The sequence below is a fragment of the Sciurus vulgaris genome (genome assembly GCF_902686455.1).
Source record: "Sciurus vulgaris genome assembly, chromosome: 4".
Lineage (NCBI taxonomy): Eukaryota > Metazoa > Chordata > Mammalia > Rodentia > Sciuridae > Sciurus > Sciurus vulgaris.
In genome coordinates, this window is record NC_136464.1 from 177,262,767 (window position 1) to 177,283,359 (window position 20,593).

Below are 20,593 nucleotides of genomic sequence, written 5' to 3' on the forward strand. Positions count from 1 at the left end.
CCACTCAGTCCTCTTGGGAGAAGCCGAAGAAGAATGTATGAATGTGTCCTGCTGTGGGCATGAATAGGTGCACCTGCGATTTTCCCTGGGAAAAAGAAAGCACAGAAGCTCAGGACAAAACTTCGAGTGTGATTCCCTACGTGTGTCTCCTCCTTTCACTCTGTGCTGCTCAACCCACCTGAGGAGGTACCTCTGCCTACCCTCCTATTCCCAGAAGAAATCAAGCTAATTGGCTTTAAGATGTGGAAGGTATTTCCAGGCTGTTATGGCCTTGAATACTGAGCTCGAATCTGGGCTTCGCAGTAGATTTCACTAATTAATTTTATTTTACATAATTGGAGTTAGGGACTCTTGACATGCTATGTAAATGTATGCAGAATATTCAAATTATGCTTGTTCTCTGATTTACTGTAGAGGGAAAACATCTGGTGGCCTCAATTTGAGATGCCTCTTGAATGACAGTCTCCCACCTATCCCAAGACTAGATGCAAAGTCTCTTGGAAAACCTTCAAGATGACACAACACAAAGGAGAAGCAGCTTTGCAATGGAATTTAAAGATCACCAAAGGAGTCCAAGAGACCTAGCCACAGACCCTTTTCACTGAGCCAGAAGAAACCGACAGACATATTCCATGCACCTTTTATTACCAGTATGTCAGGTAAAGCAAAATTGATTTTTGATTGATTGATTTAGAGAATACACATCCAGAATTTTCTTTTTTCTAGTATCCACTTTGGCTATATTTGACCTATCAAAACAGTGCAACTGCAGCAGAACGACATTGTCACTCATGTTGACACTCAGTTTACCTACTGCCAAATGTGCCACCAAATCAAATAGTGCCTAAGACACGATCTGTCCAAACTCCACAGAAATCTGCCTAATCCACACACGTCATAACTCAACAAGGAGATCCTGAAATGTGGAACGATTTAACAAAAATTATTATATGAAGTATACAAATAATAAAATAAATCTATTGCAAACACATGGTACTCTACAATTAATTGGAGGCACCTGATTGTAACAATGCTCCTTTACATTCAGTGATGTTGTTTTATACCTTTGTTCATGTTGAATCAATATAACTGAGCACAGCAGACGTGATATTCCCCTGATAAAGACCAGGAGGCATATTTAAGTGTCCTAGGTAAGCTTATTACTTCGATAGGAAATTGCTTCTGTGTATCTTTGCCTTATCACTATTATGAATTTATAAGCCAATATATTTTTTATGCTTCTAGAAGGGCCCTTCATAAGGAAGCACATGAAGTTTGAAAAACAGGGCTTCCAACAGCTTTTTTGCACTTATCAAAAGTAGTTGCTATTTAAATGGTTCAATATTGGGAGGGTAGCTGCACAGTTTCAATATGTTCATTGATGAATCTTTTACTCGGAAATAGCTAACAGTAACTCAGGGAGAAAACATACTGTGGTTTGTTGCTCTCTTTGAAATGGTTAAGATCCAGAGTTTTCTAATAATCTGAGAGAGCAATCTTACTTCTGTTGGAAACCATTTCCTTCCCACTTCTCTTGACCAAATTAAAAAGGAAAATATTCAATTTTGTTTAGCTGCGAGGTGCTTGCCACACTTGGGTCACTCCTCCTTGGAACTACCCAGGGCTCGGTATTAACATCTTTCTCTAAATTATGGTTTGCAGCATGTCTTCCTCCAGCCACCCCGTGCCTGTCTACCCTACCTACTCCCTACATGGTCATTAGTTCTTACAGCTCCATGACCATCTGTTAGTGTCCCGCTAGTTCCTAACTTATGTATCTATGCTGCTGCTCCCTCAGATGCAGGGAGGCCACACCAACCCTCATCACTCAAAATTCCCCAGGACAGACTGGCACAGGTCAGACATCCTGGTGCTACACTCTCCACTCACGTTCCAGATCCTGCCGTCCTAAACTTTTCAGGCCTCACACAAGCAGCCAGAAGATCCATGAAGGTTTATAGTACACATATTCTCAGTAATGACTCCTTTTCTTGTTCCCTTGTTCTCTGCATGTTCAATGGCCCCTTTCATTTTATCCCTATTACTAGGCTGCTTTCTAGTTCATAAGACCCCAGACCTAGGATGCCATTTCTTTCTTTTTTTGAGGTATTAGTGATTGAATCCAGGTCTGCACACAAGTTAGGCAAATGTTCTACCACTGAGGTACATTCATCTAGCCATGGGCTGCCTTTTTAATGTCTTCTCCTTTACAACAAAAGTCAACTTCCCATATGATCATTTCAAATGATGCAGAAAAAAATATTTGACAAAATTGAACTTCCCTTGATGATAAAAAATTAGGTATAGAAGGAAGGGAACTGTACACAACAAAGGCCTTAGGTGACAAGCTCACAGTCGATATCACCCTGAATGGGGAAAATCTGAAAGCTGGCCATCTGAGGTCCGTAACAACACGAGGATGCCCAAGCTCCACCATGGTGTTCTAGAAGTCCTAGGCAGGAGAAAGAAATACCTTAATTTGGAAAGGAAGAATTCAATTTCTCCCTGCTTGAAGATGAGGAGATCTTCCATAGAGAAAACCCTAAAGACTCCACCAAAAACTTGTTAGAATTAATAAACCAATTGGGTAAAGTTGCAGGATACAAAATCAACATACAAAACATGTATACCCCAAGAGCTAGCTATCTGAAACAAAAGCAAGAAAACAATCCCATTTACTATAGTTACAAAACAATAAAATACATAGGAATAAATTGAACCAAGGAGGTGAAAAAGCTCTACATGGAAAACCATAAAATAATGATAAAAGAAGCTGAGGGAGATACAAGCACATGCACAGTTTCCTCATGTTCATGGACTAAATTAATATGGTTAAAAAACAAACTTCCTGGGAAGGGCATCCTATGATCCCCACTAACCAGGAGGTCGGCAGGGGGTCCAAGGCCAGCCTAGGCAACAGAGCGAGACACCATTTTTTTTTTTTAAAAAGAACTTCCCCAAACTCTAATGTGGTCTTTCCTGCGACCCAGAACATCTCAGCTTATCTTGCTTCTCACCCTCTCCTTTCATTCACGTAATAGATGTTATGCATGCACTATGGAGTCAGCACTTTGTGCAGGACACGGATCAACAGAAAACTGCCAAGGCATTTGTGGAGCTCACAAACTGCCTACTGAATTTAACCTCGAGGACACCGAATCCCACGGATTTGGACCTGCATTTCCATCCACACTCACACTGGCATGATGCACTTAAACTGGTGAAAAATTCCATTTTCCTCCATTCTCCAAACTCTCAGCTACTGCAGATCCTTTACCCAGCTGTGTCCTGTTTGTTGTCTGCTCCATTCCACATCAATCATTCTGAATTTCCTAATTTAACTCAGGATTTTTGTCTACATATATGATTGATTTGTTTTAACTGAAAGATTCAATATTCAAGTAGAAAACTGTAAAGAGAAACACCACTTAGCAAAACCATAGGAGCTATTTCATTCTAAAAGTGCCCCCAAAGAAGACAGAAATACTGGTTTATTTTTTATCACTAGGTGTCATTACAATTGTCAATACATCAATGTCAACAACTACTATTCTGATCACTTATGTGCCCGAACAATGGGGTCTTTATGAATGCAAACAAAATTGTTTATCTATATCCCTATTCAACACACACATACACACACACCACTTCATGGTGGTCTTCCACTGCTTAATATCTCTGTCAGTTTGGGAAGAAAATTCAAAAAATAAAATGTTCAATAAAGGTCCTCTGACTACTCACCTCTTACTTCCTTCCATGTCTTTAGAAGAGCAATCATCATTGCTAATGGAAGTTTTTCCTTCATTCACACTGTATAATGCATTCATTTAAAAAAAAATCCCAAACATTGGTAGATGATATGGATTTAGCATTGAACAAAACATACTTGTCTCTTCTCTCCTAAAATTCCCAAATGTTCCATGCTCCTGATGCACTAGATAACATATTTAAGTTAAAGGTAGAGCAGCAGATCCACAGGGAGCTTCCCCCACTCTTCAACCCCATCTGTTGATTCTCCCATTCCTTCACAGCTTACTGCTCGTCAACCCCACCTGCCCAGGTCAGGGGCATGGAACAGATTACTCCCAGCCTGGCCCTATGCCATCAGGCAAAGTGAGTCTCTTGCAAAAGGCCAGGAGGGCTCACTGTCTAGACATTTCCTTGACCTCAAATACCTACACCTTAAATTAGGAAAAAATACCTCTATCAACTTTATTTTCATTAATACAAGCAATGCAACTTTGTTATAGGAAACTTAGCAAAAATCTATAAACAATATGAGAAACAAAAACGAAAGCCATCAGGAATTCCACTTGTACAGACTCAACCATTTTTGCCAGGTGTTTGTTGGACATACATCTCGTCAGTCATTGGGCAAGGGGTTGCTGACAAAGCAGTCATGGGGATGGGCTCTCTCCACTGGGGATTTTCTTTGTCTGGAACACTGACTCTCCTATGGGACATGTATTTATCTCTTTTAGGACTTTATTTTCCACATATATTTTTCCATTTTCCACGCATACATTTGTTTATAAATGGTGCTTCCATACTGTTCTGTAACAGCATTTTTTCATCCAGCAGTGTCTAATAATATCTTTTTTTCCCATCGGTAAACTGCATGCACACAAAATCCTAACTGTAAATAAATATCACCTTCAAACATCTGGGCCCCTTCTTTATCTTTGTAGTCTCATAAGCTCATTTGCATCCTTACATATTCAAGGCCTTGCAAGGTAAACAGGTATTCACAAATCTTTCAAGATTAGCCTTCCAGGGTTGAATTTGTAACTGAGAAATAGATCATCCCATGTTTTGGGAAATAATTAAATTAAATGTTATCAATTTGTTGGTTAAAATCTTAATTCTTATTTTGAGCATGACTGCTTCTCTTCTTCGTTTTTTAAATTGTCACAAAACCCCAAACAACAAACCATTTTTATCAATCTTTGAACAACACTCTGCTGCCTTTTCCTCATGCACACGGACATCTCCAGTGAGCTTGAGCACACCTTGATCAAGACGTGAACACAAGGAGACGTGTGTTCCTGATGCGGGATCAGCAACATGTCATTGTTTCTGTAAAGGTACAGACTGTCCAATTTCTTTGCCAAATTTCCTTTCAGTCAGAAGACATGATCGTTCAGAAAGTGAATGTAGCACCATAAATTTCACACCATGGCTTATACTGAGGAAAACACCCACTTCCGTCCTCAAGTTTTCCATTATCCGGCACCATCATGCTCACCTGTCCCCACCCACCAGACCTTCCTCCACTCCCAGGGCAGCTGAGCCCCAGGGCCCTCACCTCCCTCTGCCCTGGTGGGTGGGCTCTTACTGTGTCTTGAATGGATGGAAGACCCTCTTGCTTCCCACCAGGATCATCTGCATCCCCAGCCGTTGTCATCAGTGACTGAGTTCTGGGTCACTGTCACCAGTGACCGAGTCCTGGGCTCACCTGCCCTCTGCCTCTCCCCTTGTGAGATCATGTCTCACAATTTCCAGCACATGGGACCCGGCACTCTACAAACCTGAATCTAGCAACTTCAGTGACTCCTGTTGAGTGGCTGCTCAATCATTGCCTTTCCATTTTAATAATGAAAACCATTTAAAGAAAAATATTAGAGATAAAACTTGATGTAAAACTAAATGGCATTCCCTGGTCAGAATCCTTTGTCTAATGGAAATTAACCTTCAGTACCTTCAATAGTATACATGCACAAATATGCATGTAGACACACACACACACACACACGATGAGATGGTTTGAGAGACATGGAGGTTTCCACACTAAAATAGTGAGATTATTGGTTGATTTCCTCCCAGTAAAAACAGACTTCTTCCAATAAAAGTGAGTATCAAGAGTTTATTATGTGCCAAACCCCATCCTAAGTATATTGTACATTATCTTATTCAATTCTTACAGGAACCAGTTTATAGGTGAAGGGAATTTACTCTTACAGATGAGCCAAAATGTGACCCACAGCAATATGGCTCACAGAACTACTGAATTAAACAATAAGTACAGTATTATTATGGTTTAGGTATGGGCAGTCCCCCAAGAGCTCACGTGTGAGAATATGCAAGAATGTTCAGAGGCAAAATGATTAGATTATGAGTGGTGTAACTGAATCAGTGGGTTAATCCACTGATAGTGATTAACTGGGTGGTATCTGTAGGTGGGTAGGGTGTGGCTAGGGGAGGTGGGTCACTGGGGATGTGCCTTTAGGGTTTATGTTTTGTCCCTGGGGGGCGGAGCTCCCTCTGCTTCCTGGTTGCCCACACCCTGAGCAGCATTTCTCTGCTACACCCTTCCCTTATACTGTTCTGCATCACCTCAGGCCCAGAGTTAGGAGTGGGCCAACCATGGGGTGAACCTGTGAAACTGAGAGCCAAAATAAACTTTTCCTCCTCTAAGTCTTTCTCATTGGTTCTCATATAATAGATAGATTAAAAAGTATTTTTCAACGTATTTTAATCACGCAACCTGGTAACTCTAAACTTTCTCAGCATTAGTATTATTTTTAAAAACAGTATGATCTTTTCTTATCTCCTAAAATTGAATGGATTTTTATTATATGATTTAGTTTGTAGTTTTTCCTACCACACATCTATTAAAAATCTCTATCATTGTTCTGGAAAGAAAATTCCAACTTCTCATTAAATTAATTTAAGTGAACTTTCCAAGTTTCTAATGCCATTGTCCATTTAGTCAGCCTTTTCCTTTGTATTTTGGGGGCAGAGGGGGACATGGTCCATCAATTTAGTATCTCTTCAAAGGATTCTGTGCCCTAAAAGGGCATCAGGAGTGAGCAATTCAGTTTTAGAAGAAAAGAAAACAGAAATAGACAGGAAAAGAAAGGATAAACTTTGGAAAATGAAAACAAATGAATTAACTACAAAACTCTAGACCTGATAGAAAAAACTTGGAGCTCTGACCTTCTAATCGAGAAGAAACATTAATCTCTAAGTAGCTATAAGAAGTTTTAGAATACCAAGAAATAAGAATGACATAGAAGGGGTTAGAGAAGGAGGGTACTGGAGAGAACTGGGTGGTGATCAGACTCAATCAACATCATGATTTTGATTTGTAGTGTGTGTCCTCTGACATGAGATTATCAGATGGGAGTAAGGAATATTTTTTCTCGTTTTTGTTTAAAACATTTAGAGAAAATATAATAAAAGTAGACTGTACTATTCTCAGGAATCATCCCTAAGGAAAATCCAGACTAAATGGAAGTTATCAATTAGCAGTTAAAAAGAAGTAGTTGTTTATTGTACAAAAAGAACGGCCTCATCTTGCAGCTTCCGGTGATGATGTGTTGGACTGTCCTGACGTGTTGCCCCTTTCTGGATACTCTTAGAATGTTCACAACTACACGGTGAAGAATTGCTAGAAAGGTGTTCTGAACAGTCTTGGAGGAATTTGATTATGTCTGACGTGGCCTCCAGTGATGAAAGGGACCCACACTCCTGAAGCTGCACATTTGATCATCTCCCAGGGACAGCGATGGTCCATAAACTGCTACACATAATCTTAGAACAGTAGCAAGCTTAAGTATTATGTATTCTTGTTTTCTTGCTTTTTCTACCTGAAAGATGAGAACATTTATTGACACTAGTTCTGGGCCAAGCATAATTCCAAGCACCAAACACCTCTCTGAAAGTACTTTTTAATATTATTCCCCTGTACAGATTAAAAATGTGAGGCAAGATCAGTGTCATGGTGCACGCCTTTAATCCCAGCAGCTCAAGAGTCTGAGGAAGGAGGATTTCCAGTTCAAGACCAGCCTTGTCAACTTAGCAAGGCCCTAGCTAATTCAGTAAGACCCTGTCTCAAAATAAAAAAATAAATAAATAAAAGGGGCTGGGGATGTGGCTCAGTGGTTAAGCACCCCTAGGATGTGGCTCAGTGGTTAAGCACCCCTAGGTACCAAAAAAAAAAAAATAAAATAAAAGTGAGGCGAAAATGCCCAGCTCCTAGGAGTTAGAAGCAGGTTGAGAATCTAAGTACCTAGTCTGTTTCTTTGGGAGAACAAAGGCAGGCGAAGGAGGGGAAAGAACAGATGGAGATTTGATTTTACTTTTTAATCTTAAGAACATTTGAACTTTTCAAATGTTTTGCATTGATGAGGTTTTTATTTTCATTTAAAATTAAATATAAATTATTTCTAAAAAGTGAAGTTTGGCAAGAGTTTATTATGTGTGGGGCTAAGAGTTTGGCAGGGACCCCAAGGAGGCTGGTGTCCCTGCTCTTCCTACTTCTGATCAACCTGAGGTTTGGAGAAGGTGGGTGCCCTGCCTGGGGTCACACAGCTGTGTGTGATAAGCCTCCAGGCAGCCAGGCTCTGAGACTCTGCCCTTGAGCTCTCCTTGCAACTGACCTTTGCAAGCCCTCTCTTTCCCAGAGAACAGAGATGAGACTCTCCAATTCTTGCCTCTCACTCACGTCTAAGTGGTAAGATTAAATTAGAGCATGCCTGCCAGCCACTACACCTGCACCGCCAGGCATCTCCCACAAGCCTCCCTCAGCTCCCCAGGGATTCTTTGCTCATGAACTTCAATGGATTAGATGGGCCTTTCCCTCAAATTTGGCTTCTGCTGGGAGGGAAGGCAGCAGCTGGACCCTTTTCTCCTTGAAACAGCCTGGAGTCCTGTGTTCCCCCGCCCCCAACATCACAGAGAGCTGCATGTTAGCAGGAGAACTAAGACAGCTTCAAAATGTTGGTCCCTGGGGTCACAGCAGCAATGTGTATCTGCACAACGGAGCAGCTGCCCCATTTCCCAATAGGCATAACATCCTTGTGGGTCATTTTTTAATCTGATTTTATACAAAAGTAAATTCCCTGATTTGGTTGTGTTCTCTCTCTGTCCACCTCCTCCAAATGCCATTTTTCTTTTAGGGGGTGCTTACTCATTGGTCTTGACCCTCACTAAATCAGGATGTAGCTTGCAGAAACAGAATGTTTCATGCTGTTCCAGTCCCAGCAGGACTCAAGGGCCACCCAAGATGGGTGACAAGAGGAAGCCACACATTCCCAGGGGTCACCTCCACAGACAGGCTCCTCTTTTGTCTTTTGTCAACAAACTGATTAGAAACAGAAAATGGTTCCTCATTTCTTATACTGAGTTTATTTCCTACTACCCAAAGGTTTTTCTCTGGCTCTTTCTACCAATATTCTAAAATGAGGTGATTGTTTCAACCAGGGATTCTTCTATGCAGTTGTTTTAAATTGTGAAAATTGAATTTTCCCTGACCTTTAAAAATTATTGGGTTCAGTGAAGGAATTCAGGATAAACTATAATGCCTCAATGTCCTTTAGCCATGCCACTCAAATCGCTCCAACTAAAACAGTCTGACAGTAGGAGAGGTTGTATTTGTACTCCCTAAGTCCCTATTTTTAAGATTCTATTGTTATTTTACTGTGAGTAGGACACTTAGCTTGAGAGCTATCCTCTGAACAGATTCTTAGGTTCACATGTGGTTAATCTAGGCAGGACATTGTATAGCAGATCTTAGAATGTACTCATTCTGCATAGCTGAAACTTCACACCCAGTGATTGGCAACCCTATTCCACCTTCCCCTGGAAACCACTGTTTTACTCTCTGCTTCTATGAGTTCCACCATTTCAATCCCATACTGATCACAAGTTGAGGTGATCAGATTGCACATTCAGGATAAGCAGGATTTCCAGCCTCTATTCAGAAAACTGTCATTCTCTCCAAGTTTAGAAAGCCTATAGATTTCTAATGCTTTGAGTCATTCTGGGTACAATGTAGGTGGAGGAAATTTTCAAAAAAAGCATGTCAAGGTAAAAAAAAAATTAAAAAGTCCCTACAGAAATTAAAAGTAAATACACAAGTGGAAGGAAGACCAGTAGAGAAAGAGGAAGGGGAGATGGAGGACAGGGGAAGGTGGGGCACCAGGGACTGAAATGGAGTCAATTAAATTCCATGCATGATTTTGTCATAATGAACCCAACTATGATGTGAAGCTACAATGCACTAATAAAAGTGAAAAAGCAAACAAACAAGCAACAACAAAACCATATGTGAATCTGTAAGAACCTAAAGCTTCTTATAATCTCAGGTGGTCTCTAATGCCTCTCCATCCTTCATGAAGTGACAGAGGTGCCAAAGGTTTTCACCATCAAGTGGTGCAGTGGAATTCATTTTACTCCAGTGAGCTTAGTGAGCTGTTACTATCAGTAAGTGTTATGAAAAATCAGGGAAAAAAGACTGTTTTTTTGTTTTGTTTTGTTTTGTTTTTTAGCAGTACTGGGAATTGAACCCAGGGCCTCACACATGCTAGGCAAGCACTGAGCTACATCTCTAGCCCAAAATATCTGCTGTCATTGAAGTTACTTAATTTTGTAATATGAATCTGCAAAGGTTGGACAAGGAAGATAGAACATTTAAAACAGTAGTTTCCAAAAGTTGCCACTATATTTAAAATTGATGAAAAGTCAGAGGGAGGTGCCAAATTCTTTTGATAACTGCATTTTGTAATATGAATTCACAAAAGTTTGAATCAAAATGGTAAGTGGATTAAAATAGTCATTTTTGAAGATTGTTCAACATCAGTCATCCAGGAAGGTTTTTAAACATTCTCAAAGCTCTAGAAATCATCTATGAAAGTCCTAGTCTCTAATTTTATGGTATTTGGATATAGAGACTTTGATAGATAGTTATGTCAGGTGGGTAAAACCCTCTTGAATGGGATTAGTGCCCTTATAAATTCCACTTTTAAGAACTTTAATCTTTTATTTGCAAAATAAATTTTAATTTCTGTGCTTTGACTCTTAGGAGGAATAATTAAACAAGTTCCCATGTTTCCATGTTTGAAAGATTCCCATCCACTCCAGTTATATGTTGTCTTAAGTTATTTTTTTTTAACTTCAGGAAAATTTTACAACTAATATTTAATTGAATTTTAAGACATCAATGACATAATTTGTCTAATACAAATTTATATCTTATCTGACACAGGTGTCTATTTTTGTACTTTTCACAATTTTTAAGTAATTCTTTTTCCTAAAAATTCTTCTTTTACTCCAAGAGATACATTAAACTGGTCTTATGTGGATTTTGTAGTTGTCATCGTCGTCATCACCATCATCATCATCATCATCATCATCATTGAACGGTTAAGAAAAACTGAAATGAAGTATTTAATCTATAGGTATTATTAACTGAAAGATAAAGAAAAAAGTTGTTTTGGTACTGGGGATTGAACCCAGGGGTGCTCTACCACTGAGTTACATTTCCCAGTCCTTTGTATTTTTTATTTTGAGGCTGGGTCCTGCTAAATTGCTGAGACTGGTCTTGAACTTGAGACCCTTTTGCTTCATCCTCCCGAGTCACTGGAATACCAGGCATGCACCACCCATGTCTGGAATGTACTTTTCTACATAAAACAAAATATAATAAAAATACCTACAATCACTCCAGGTTAAAGGCCTGGACCTATTTTTAACTTACCCTCCCTTCCATTCTCCTCCTTCTGTCACCAAGATCGGTTAGCACTTGTTCCCACTGACAAGTCTACCATCCACCTCTTCATTTCCACTGATCACCCAGTTCTCTCCAGTACCCTCCTTCTCCAACCCCTTTTCGGTCACTCTTATTTCTTGGCATTCTAATAGTTCCTGTAGATACTTCCAGATTAGAAGGCCACAGCTCCAATTTTTTCCTATTAGGTCTATAGTTTTATAGTTAATTCATTTGTTTTCATTTTCTGAAGTTCATCCTTTCTTTTCCTCTCTAGTTCTACTTAGACATTTTCTTTGCTTCTTAAACTGAATCACTCCTGATGTCCTTTCAGGCACAGAGTCCTTTGTAAAGATACTAAATCAATGTGCCATGAGTCCCCTGTCCCCCAAAATACACCACAAGAATACTTTCAACTGTACATACTTACAATGCCATAAATATTTGTATATACAGGAGGCTTATAATAATTTTATCAACAACACTAACTTTTATTAGTTTAAGGTCCCTTTTTCTAATTTAATTTTGAATTGTTTTTCTAATCTTTATATACTTAAAGCTCATTTTGGGGGTTAGTACTTGCCTAGCATGCATTTCTTCATCTTTTTATTTTTCATTTTTTACTTGTATTAAGTGTATAAGAGAAGAGCCCTGTGATATTTTTCAGTACTATGCATTTTCAGCATATTATTTTACTATTTGTTGATAATTTTGGAGAGAGTGTTCAAAGTCAGTTTAAATTGTCCCTATGTGGACAGGTAATTTTTTAAATACTTGTTCAAAATGCTGATGGGTTATTTTCCTTCTTATTTTCAAATCCAAAGCATTCAACAGACTACATCTAGATGTTAACTATGTTTGATTTATTTTTCCTGGCACATGATAAACTATTTTGATCTGCATATTTGGGTATTTTTAAATCTCAAAGGAAAAAACTGATCTCGTTTCTCTTTAAAACATGGCTGTGTTCCATTGCTTTGCTCCCTGTCAGGAAGAGCATGTGCTATGTGTCTCTGCTGGCTCTCTTCCCTACATACCATCCTCTCCACAAACAAAGTGTTCCTCTCATCTCCTTGCTTTCTGTAATGATCTCACTCCTGATCTCCTCATAGATGACTCCTCTGGTCACAGGGCTCTGGCCTCTCCTTCTAATTCTCCTTGACTGTCTCCTTAGGCTTCTGCTCCGGCCTCTACCTCTGGACCTCTGGACCCATGGGGAAAATCCCTGTCATCTGCACACATGCCATTTGGTCTAGCTGCACTTGCCCAGGACCTGATGGAGAAACTGCTTCCAAAGTCTAGTGTCTGTCTGACCACTGCTCCCAACCCAGCCTTCACCCCTTCAGGTGAAGTAGTTCTCTCAGGATCTCTCCTGAACTTTCCTACAACTACCTTAGGGTATTGTGAACTTTAGTTTTACTCATCAGTCCAGTTCCATCTCTACTGAACTGACTAGAAATGCCTAGGTCTTGGTAGTCTAATGACAAAAAGTTCCCTCACTTAATCTTAGTATTTATATGTGAATACGAATATAAATTCTAAGATTTCTCACTAAATAAATTCCTTTGATGATTTATTTATTTAAAGTCTGAGCAGGAAAGTAAAAGCAATATAGACTGAACTCAACAGCCATTTCTGCTAAAAGAATTTGCATTTACTTACCTGTTTTCCAGTTTTCAATTTTTAGAACATTTCTACTTTGGTTTTACTATAAAAGGTGCATTTTATCATTTAGTTTTCAGACGAATTTGTTAAAGGTCAAGTATTTATGTAGCACAAAGGTCATAAATTCAAGCTATCATTTTCATTTTTTATTCCCATAAAAGAGGGAAGGTGATTTTCAAAAATGAAAGCATATTAAGCATTTACTCAGCATTATAATCTGAAGTCTTTACGGAGCCAATATATATACAGATAGATACACAGATCGGATGTGTGTGTGTATATTATATATCGTCTATAAAAATACTAAGAATTTTTCAAGAGAAATATGCAATAGAAATAAATCACTATACAATAATTATCAGGAAACATTATATTGATGAAAAACTGGAAGCAGCAAATATCCAAAGATAGAGAAGTTTTTGGATAAGTGAAGTAATATTCATTGGGTTTAATGTTTTGTAGTCATTTTCAATTTTTTTCAGTAAGAAAACTATAAGGAATTATTTCTAAAGTTTATGATAAATATTAAATAGAAAACCCGTATAAAGTCATACAACTTTATAACTACAACTAAATAAAATCTTGCTCTTAAAAAGACTACAGAAAATGCACAGATTGTGGTCATTTGTTAGGTTTTTGAAACATAAGATGCTTGTTCTGTTTTCTCCATTCTTCTGTCATCTCTATCCTGACTGATTTGAAATTCAAAAAAGTTTGAATGTTAGCATAGAAAAAGTTTTGAAGGTCTAAAATTTCTTGGGTAGGTCCCTGAGAAAAGTAAGCATCATATAACATGAAAGTCAAGCTCTAAATAAAATGTTGATGCCAGTTTCGGCGGGTAACGCATAATCTCTTTTTTTGTAAATTCAAGATCATATTTTCTAAATCTAAACTTATGATAGGCTATCCATCTGTATGTGCACCCTGCTTACGTATTTGTCTTTCCTGATAGAGTCTTAGAACTTGGGTTCATCTCTTCTCACTGGATACTCAGCTTCTGGTCCAGTTTCTGGCTTATATTAGGATATATAATGTAGCTGTGAATTTTTTTTCCATGAACTTGAAAACCACACACAACTCTTTTCCCCAAGAATAAGTCAATGTAGACAAAAAGATTCTGAAATTATCTTGTATCACTGATAAATGATAAAACAAATATGTACCTACGTGCAAGGTGCACAGACCTGTGCACACAAGCATACATATGCTCAACGAATGCAGGTAAAGAAAGACGCAATTAGAACACATTACAAAAAAAATGTCTTAACAGAGGAGAAAATGCTACTTAGACCCTCAATTAACTAAATTGCAAGCAAGTACTACTGTGAGATTTTTTTCTTTCAAAAAGTATGTTTTTCCTCTTTTGACTATCTTGCAAGTCATGTTCAAAGTTACAACTCTATTACCACTATTTCACAAGACAGTTTTTATAGTGGTTCTAGCACAGTCTTTTTTAGTGATAACACATCTATTTTACAAAGATGTCACATCTTCTATGAACATGTAAGAGAACTCAATGGACTTTTCCACTTTTCAATTTTTCTCTAAAGTCCGATTTTTCCTTTGCTATTCCTGGTCTTAGTGGCTGGGTCAAAATATACCATAGAAGAATGAAAAATCCAACACAGAAAGGCACACAGAATGAAGGCCAACCAGTCAGGAAATTAATTGCTGTTGTGGGGTGTGAGAAGCCATGATTCTTATTAAGAACTGTCAAAACTTCACCTTGGAATATAAAAAGCCCCTCCTGCTGTATCAGCCTCAGGAATAACCGCCAGTCCACCTTCTCTCCCAGGTAACACAAAGTCATATTGTAGCTGCAACAGTATGAATCACAAATTTTGAAAACACAGCCACCTGTTAATTGTTCATCTCTTATGAGAGGTCTTCTCTACCAACCACAGACCAAAAGTCCCCGGTGCTAAACTCTGGGTCACCACCACAGGAGCGGCCTGGTACAAGGACCAGAGAAACACAAGAATATGGCAGAAACCTTCCGAGGCCTGAGAGTGTGTAGTCACACATCCTTAAGAATACATCCATGAAAAATTGTGTCCAAAACGGAAAGGTTCACCTATGGTGCTTAAAAAACTTAGGAGTTCAGAGTTATCACACCATCTCAAGGAGGAACCTGGAGTCTGAGGGAACCTCTGGGTCAGGATTCTGGGCCGGCCTCAGGATTCCAGCCAGGCCATCCATGCTGGGTTCCTCCTGAAGGTTCAAAGACAAAATGGTGTTGCTATGGCAGGGCACTGCTTTGCTTGCTGGGTGGCCACCCTAATGATAGCTGCTTAACCAGACCAATTAATAAAATGAGAGCTATTTAGCAAACAGCAGCCCGCAGGTACATGGGGGTGGGGCAAGGCCACCGAGCCCCTCTGGGGACCTGCTGGAGCCGGGCTGCGCCCCACACCTGCGCCCTGGCGCAGAGGCTGACCAGGCGGCGGCCGCAGCAGAGCCGCTGGAGCAGCCGCTCCCGCCCTGCATCAGCCCATCCCCAGCACCTGCTCTCCCCACCCCCAACACCTGCCGGCCGGCCAGGCGGGGCCGGTCCAGGTCCGGCGGCCCTCGGATCCGGGGCCCGCCAGGGCGCACCCCGCTGCAGGCGCCCCGAGGCCCCGCGCAGCGGCAGGGAGGGCGCACGGTGCGCCCCTTCCCCGCGCCGCCGCCGGCGGGGAGCGCGCGCCCCGCGGTGAGGAGGGGGCGCCCCTCCCGCGGCCTGGCGGGGACGGGTCCCCAGCCCCTCGTGCCCGCGCGCCTGCTGGGCCCAGCCGGGCGAGGGGCGGGCAGCGCCTCCCGGGCCTCGGCCGCGCCGCAGCCTCCGGGGCACCGGCGGCAGTGACCAACCTGTAACCCCAGCGCTCAGAGCGGTCATGGTGCCCGCGGGCGGCGGCGGCGGCGACAGCGGGCTGCGGGCGCGATCCGTGCCGGGCGCGGCGCCCACGGCGGGCGGGGACGCGGGCCCCTCACCTACGGCGGCTCCGTCAGCGCGCTCGGCCCGGCGGGGGCCGCCGCTCCGCGCTGGTCCTGGCAATTAACATCGCTCCCGCCGGGGCGAGGGCGGGCGCGGGCGGAGGGGCGTTCGGGGGCCGCAGGCCTCTCTGCTTGGGGTTTGGAGTCGGCTTTGCCGCAGGGGCTGCGGCGATGCCCGGGGATGGAGGGAGGCTACGGCAGAGGAGGCTGCGCTGCAGCCGGTGGCGGGCGCGTGGGTCGGTACTTGCAGGTTCCTTCGCCCTAGCCGCCACCCCCAGCCAGTCTCCCAGCAACAGCTGGGCGCTCATCTGCCCGCTCCTCGGGGTCTCGCGCTCACCCAGCACTCGCTGTGCACAGGAAGGAGCCCAGCATACGCGGGGTCCGCGCAGGGAAGGCCACTGCATACAGGCCGGCAAGCCCAGCGTGCACGCCTGTGTAGTCCTACTGTATACAGTGTCTGAGGACGTGAACTGGCTTCACCCTTCGGTATGAAATGGCTAAATAATGAGTGCATCAGCCACACTTATCAGTCTTCCAAATATGTTGACATTTTTCCTTTAAAATACGTTGTCAAGTCTGAAAATGACCTCGAAAATGGGAGATTGAAATCCATTCACAAGTTACAGTTAACCCCATGCCCTGTGTGTGGTACCCGGATAGAAGGCGACATCTGAGGTTTCCTAGGACTCCCAGCAGAACAGGAGCAGGGAAATCTTGGATCTGAAGCACCATGCTCAGGCCCAGGGGACGTCCTCCCACTCAGTCCCACTCTCTGGAAGGTTCCTTAGAAGCTGGACTCTTGCCATGTAGTCAGATACTAAAATCACCAAGGAACTCCTGGCCAGTGAGTTTTCCAGCGTGCACACAGGCACATTTTAAGAAGCTTCCTTTAAAAGAGAAATCCTAAACAAAGAAGAATTGTCTATTGCGGAATGTTTTATTCCTAGGGATGAAAGTAAAATTACACACGCCTACATTTTTAAACTGTTTTCTGGTTATGTATATTCAATTAAGTTACCATCTTACAAAAACCTATTCACAGTCCATTAACCTCCACAATCCATATTAGCTCTGCTTTGTTTAAAGGGATTTTTAAAAAGTAATTGGTATTTCATAATATACAGAACTATGTGGAATTTTTTTTTCAAATTTCTGATGGCTTCAGAAAGGCCAACTATTTAAAAAGCTGTTTTGAACAAATGGTGAAACCATTCATCATACCGAAGTTAAAAGTAATTTTAACAATGGTAAATCTATGACTAATTTTGAAAATTACTCATAATTTTGGAAAATGACCAATTTTTCCATCATGTTATGTCACTGTTCTTGCTGTTTAACCTAAACACTATTTTAGATAGTGTCTTAAAATGCACAGCTATAGATCATTGTTTGGAATTCAAGTTAGAATTATCAGTAAGAAAATCAGATTAATGAAACACTAAGATATTTACCAATTTTTTGAAAGGAATGATAGTAATTTTACTAATCTCAGGTTCCTTCTCCCTTTAAATGGGCATTTCAGACCCTTCTCTGCCAATGGTTGAACTACCTCTGTTTAAGCATCTATGATTCATGCTTAGAAGCCATACAATTCTATGTATGATGGACAGTGTTAGAGAATCCATTGCCTTCAAGCAAAATCCATGGGCTTTGAGGGATGCATGGAAAAGTTCAATACATCCATTCTGGAATCTTTAGAATTCACTGTATGTGGAAGTAGATAATCAATGTAAAAGGCAGGTGGTTACATTTAAAATATCATATTACCCATCTTACCTGCTCATCCTCCTCCTATTTTCTTTCAGTAAAAGTAGGGAAGAATGGACAAGTATCTTTTCCAGAATTGCTGCGCTGTGGATTCAATGTAATTCACAGGTGTCTTTTTGCTAACTTGCAACATATTTTTGACAAATTAAGATCAATTATCAACACTTGAACACAAAGAGATTTTTGGTTTATTGTGAAAAATACAAAGATCTAGCCAAGTAGGGTCTGCATTTCCACATGTCATGAAGCAGCTGAGGACATCTTATGCCTCTTATTTAGGCATATACCTCCCATTTGCCCACAGGTCTCCAGCCTATTTCAGTTCCTGGCCCTGGAAGGTGTTTGTGTGAGTGAGATACAGGGTTAAATCTGTATTAAGCAGTGAAGTAGGGGCCCAGCCAACCAGAGAGAAAACAGTGGATATAAGGACTTTTGCAGTAACCGAGGGTGAAGCCAAGCCAAAGCACAGTCACGACAGTAAACTGTGGCTTAGAGGAAATTGTGTTCATAGTTCAGCAAGGGCTTTGGCATAGAAATAATTATGAAATGAGTGATAGTAAGAATTTGATGAAAGCAGGATATTTGTTTCACTCACTAACTTATCTACTCCTACTGTTTATTTCCACCAAAAATTAGTATCACCTTTGATGCCATAGTGAGTTATGGAAAAAATAATAACCATGCTAAAAAGAGAAATTTTTAAATCCATGGTGGCAAAGCCATGTACTCTGTGGAAACACAGTCACCAACCTCTCCGTGGAGAGAAGTCTATTGGAGCAGGATTCTGTTAGATTTGACCTATCCATGGGCACGTTACACTTAAATAATTACCCAAGGTTCATCAATCTTTGTTTTTTTAAGGGTCTTGTTAAGATTGGTTGTAATCAGTACACAGTTGTTTATATTTTGTGATTTTCAAGACCCCCTTGCCAGTGAATACTGATATGATGAATTTTCTGTTGGAGATACTTCAGGCTGGGAAAATAAAAGACTCACTTAAAAAATACAGAAAGGCTCATCAAGAGGCATGTCCTGCTTGCTAATTCACTGATGTGGATCCTCATGTACAGCATTCAGTCCAGCAGAATAGATGCCCTTTAGTGATGGAGGGCATGGGAAATTTTAACACTGTAGTTTTAACACCATTTGTGGCAGGACTCAAAACATTCAATGCCCCTGAGGACAGGGAAGAGATACTTGGGGGACATGTTGCTAAGTTGCTCCACCCCAAGACCAAGTTAACCTTGCCTTTCTTCTTCAGGGAAGTAACAAAAGTGATGAGTTTCTATTGAGGAAAGACTTCATGGGCCAGGACTACCCTATATAGAAGCACTGAATAGGTCCTTATCTTCTCATGAGTTAGCATCTTTGGGTAACTACAAAATATTGATTCATAATTTAAATAGTAAAGGTTTTGGAAGACACCTCATGTCCTATCTTTTCCTTACGTGATGTTTTCTAAACTTCACCAACAGTAAGGATCACCTGGGTCATCTTAAATACTTCCATGGAGACTGTGATTAAGGATCTCTGGAGGGGACTGTGACTATAGAGTATCCCTTTGAATAAAGCAAATATCCTTTGAGCAAGACTGCTCCGTAGCTCTTCACAGGTGTTCCTTTCTAACAGGCCAGGTAGGCTTGCCCCTCCCTTCCCTCTCCTGCAAGCCACCTGTGCCTCTGTTGTATGGACTGGATCCATTCTGGAATCCCACCAGACCCTGTGCTTATTTTGTAGTTGTGTCATCTGAAGAACTAAAAAATGTGAGGGAAACTCGGTGGTAAAAGACCATCTGCTGTGTCAGAACTGAGGTCTTTGCAAGGTTGTCACATGACCACTGAATGTTTCAAGTGGTTCCTTCTTGCATTGAGATCAGCCTAGCTGGGAGATAGGCTTACCGTGTTCTTCAACAGAAAATAAAAGAAGGAAGGGTAAGGCCATGAAGAGCTGATGTTAAACCTCAGAAAAACAATAGCTGTGATTTGTCAACTGGACAGAAATATACTGTCAAGAAATGCTCTTCACCTCTCCTCTCATGGAAACCTAAACCACCCCGAATCGTAGGAGGGATTGCAGAGAGCACCCTGGTCATGGAGAACTGCAGCAATGTAGAGGTGTGTGCTTCACGGGTTGAATTGGAAAAAAAAAAAAAAAAATTCCTTCCTCACCGTTTTGTTCTACTTTAGAATCATATTTTCAGAGGAAACTGGTTTTCAGGAGGGAAAAAAGTAAAGCCGTGAAATCAGGAATAAACATTAATACCAATTAAATGCTTGGGCTGGGAGCAAAACAGAGGCCTCATTGTGCTCAGTGGCCGTTGAACCAATAGCCCAGAGGAGCTGATGGATTCTAAAAACAAAGGTCATGTTTCCAGAGAATCACTCGGCAATAAAATGATGCGTATTTTGACTATTTAATAGAAGCTGTTACCAGGTAGAAGTAAATCTTTGAGTTCGTAAATAATCATAAGGGTATCATTTGTTGTATAAAATACCCAAATAAGTACATGCTAACCAAGTTTTCAGACCAAGACCATAGGCTGAGTCACCCCAAAATGCTGGCGGAGGGGGGAAAAGGATGCAAAGCTGGTGACTGAGAAAAGAGATTAGCATTGCTTGACCAGTTGGGCTTGGCGGCAGCAGCAAAGACCATCACTCATTTTACTACCTATCTTCTTGTAAACTGCCCAGAAATTGGGAC

At 41.1% G+C, this 20,593-nt stretch overlaps 1 protein-coding gene across 2 annotated transcripts in view; it reads right to left on the reverse strand.

Annotated features, from left to right (window-relative positions):
- NALCN (sodium leak channel, non-selective) overlaps positions 1–16,470 on the reverse strand; it is a 307,654-nt gene extending 291,184 nt beyond the window's left edge. Inside the window, exon 1 of one of the 2 annotated variants that reach the window (XM_079138603.1) lies at positions 16,124–16,470. The gene's annotated coding sequence lies outside the window, so the exon portion shown is untranslated. Of the gene's footprint in view, positions 1–16,000 lie in introns of both variants that reach the window. The other variant, XM_079138602.1, reaches the window with a different exon arrangement.
- Between the last annotated feature and the right edge of the window lie 4,123 nt (positions 16,471–20,593).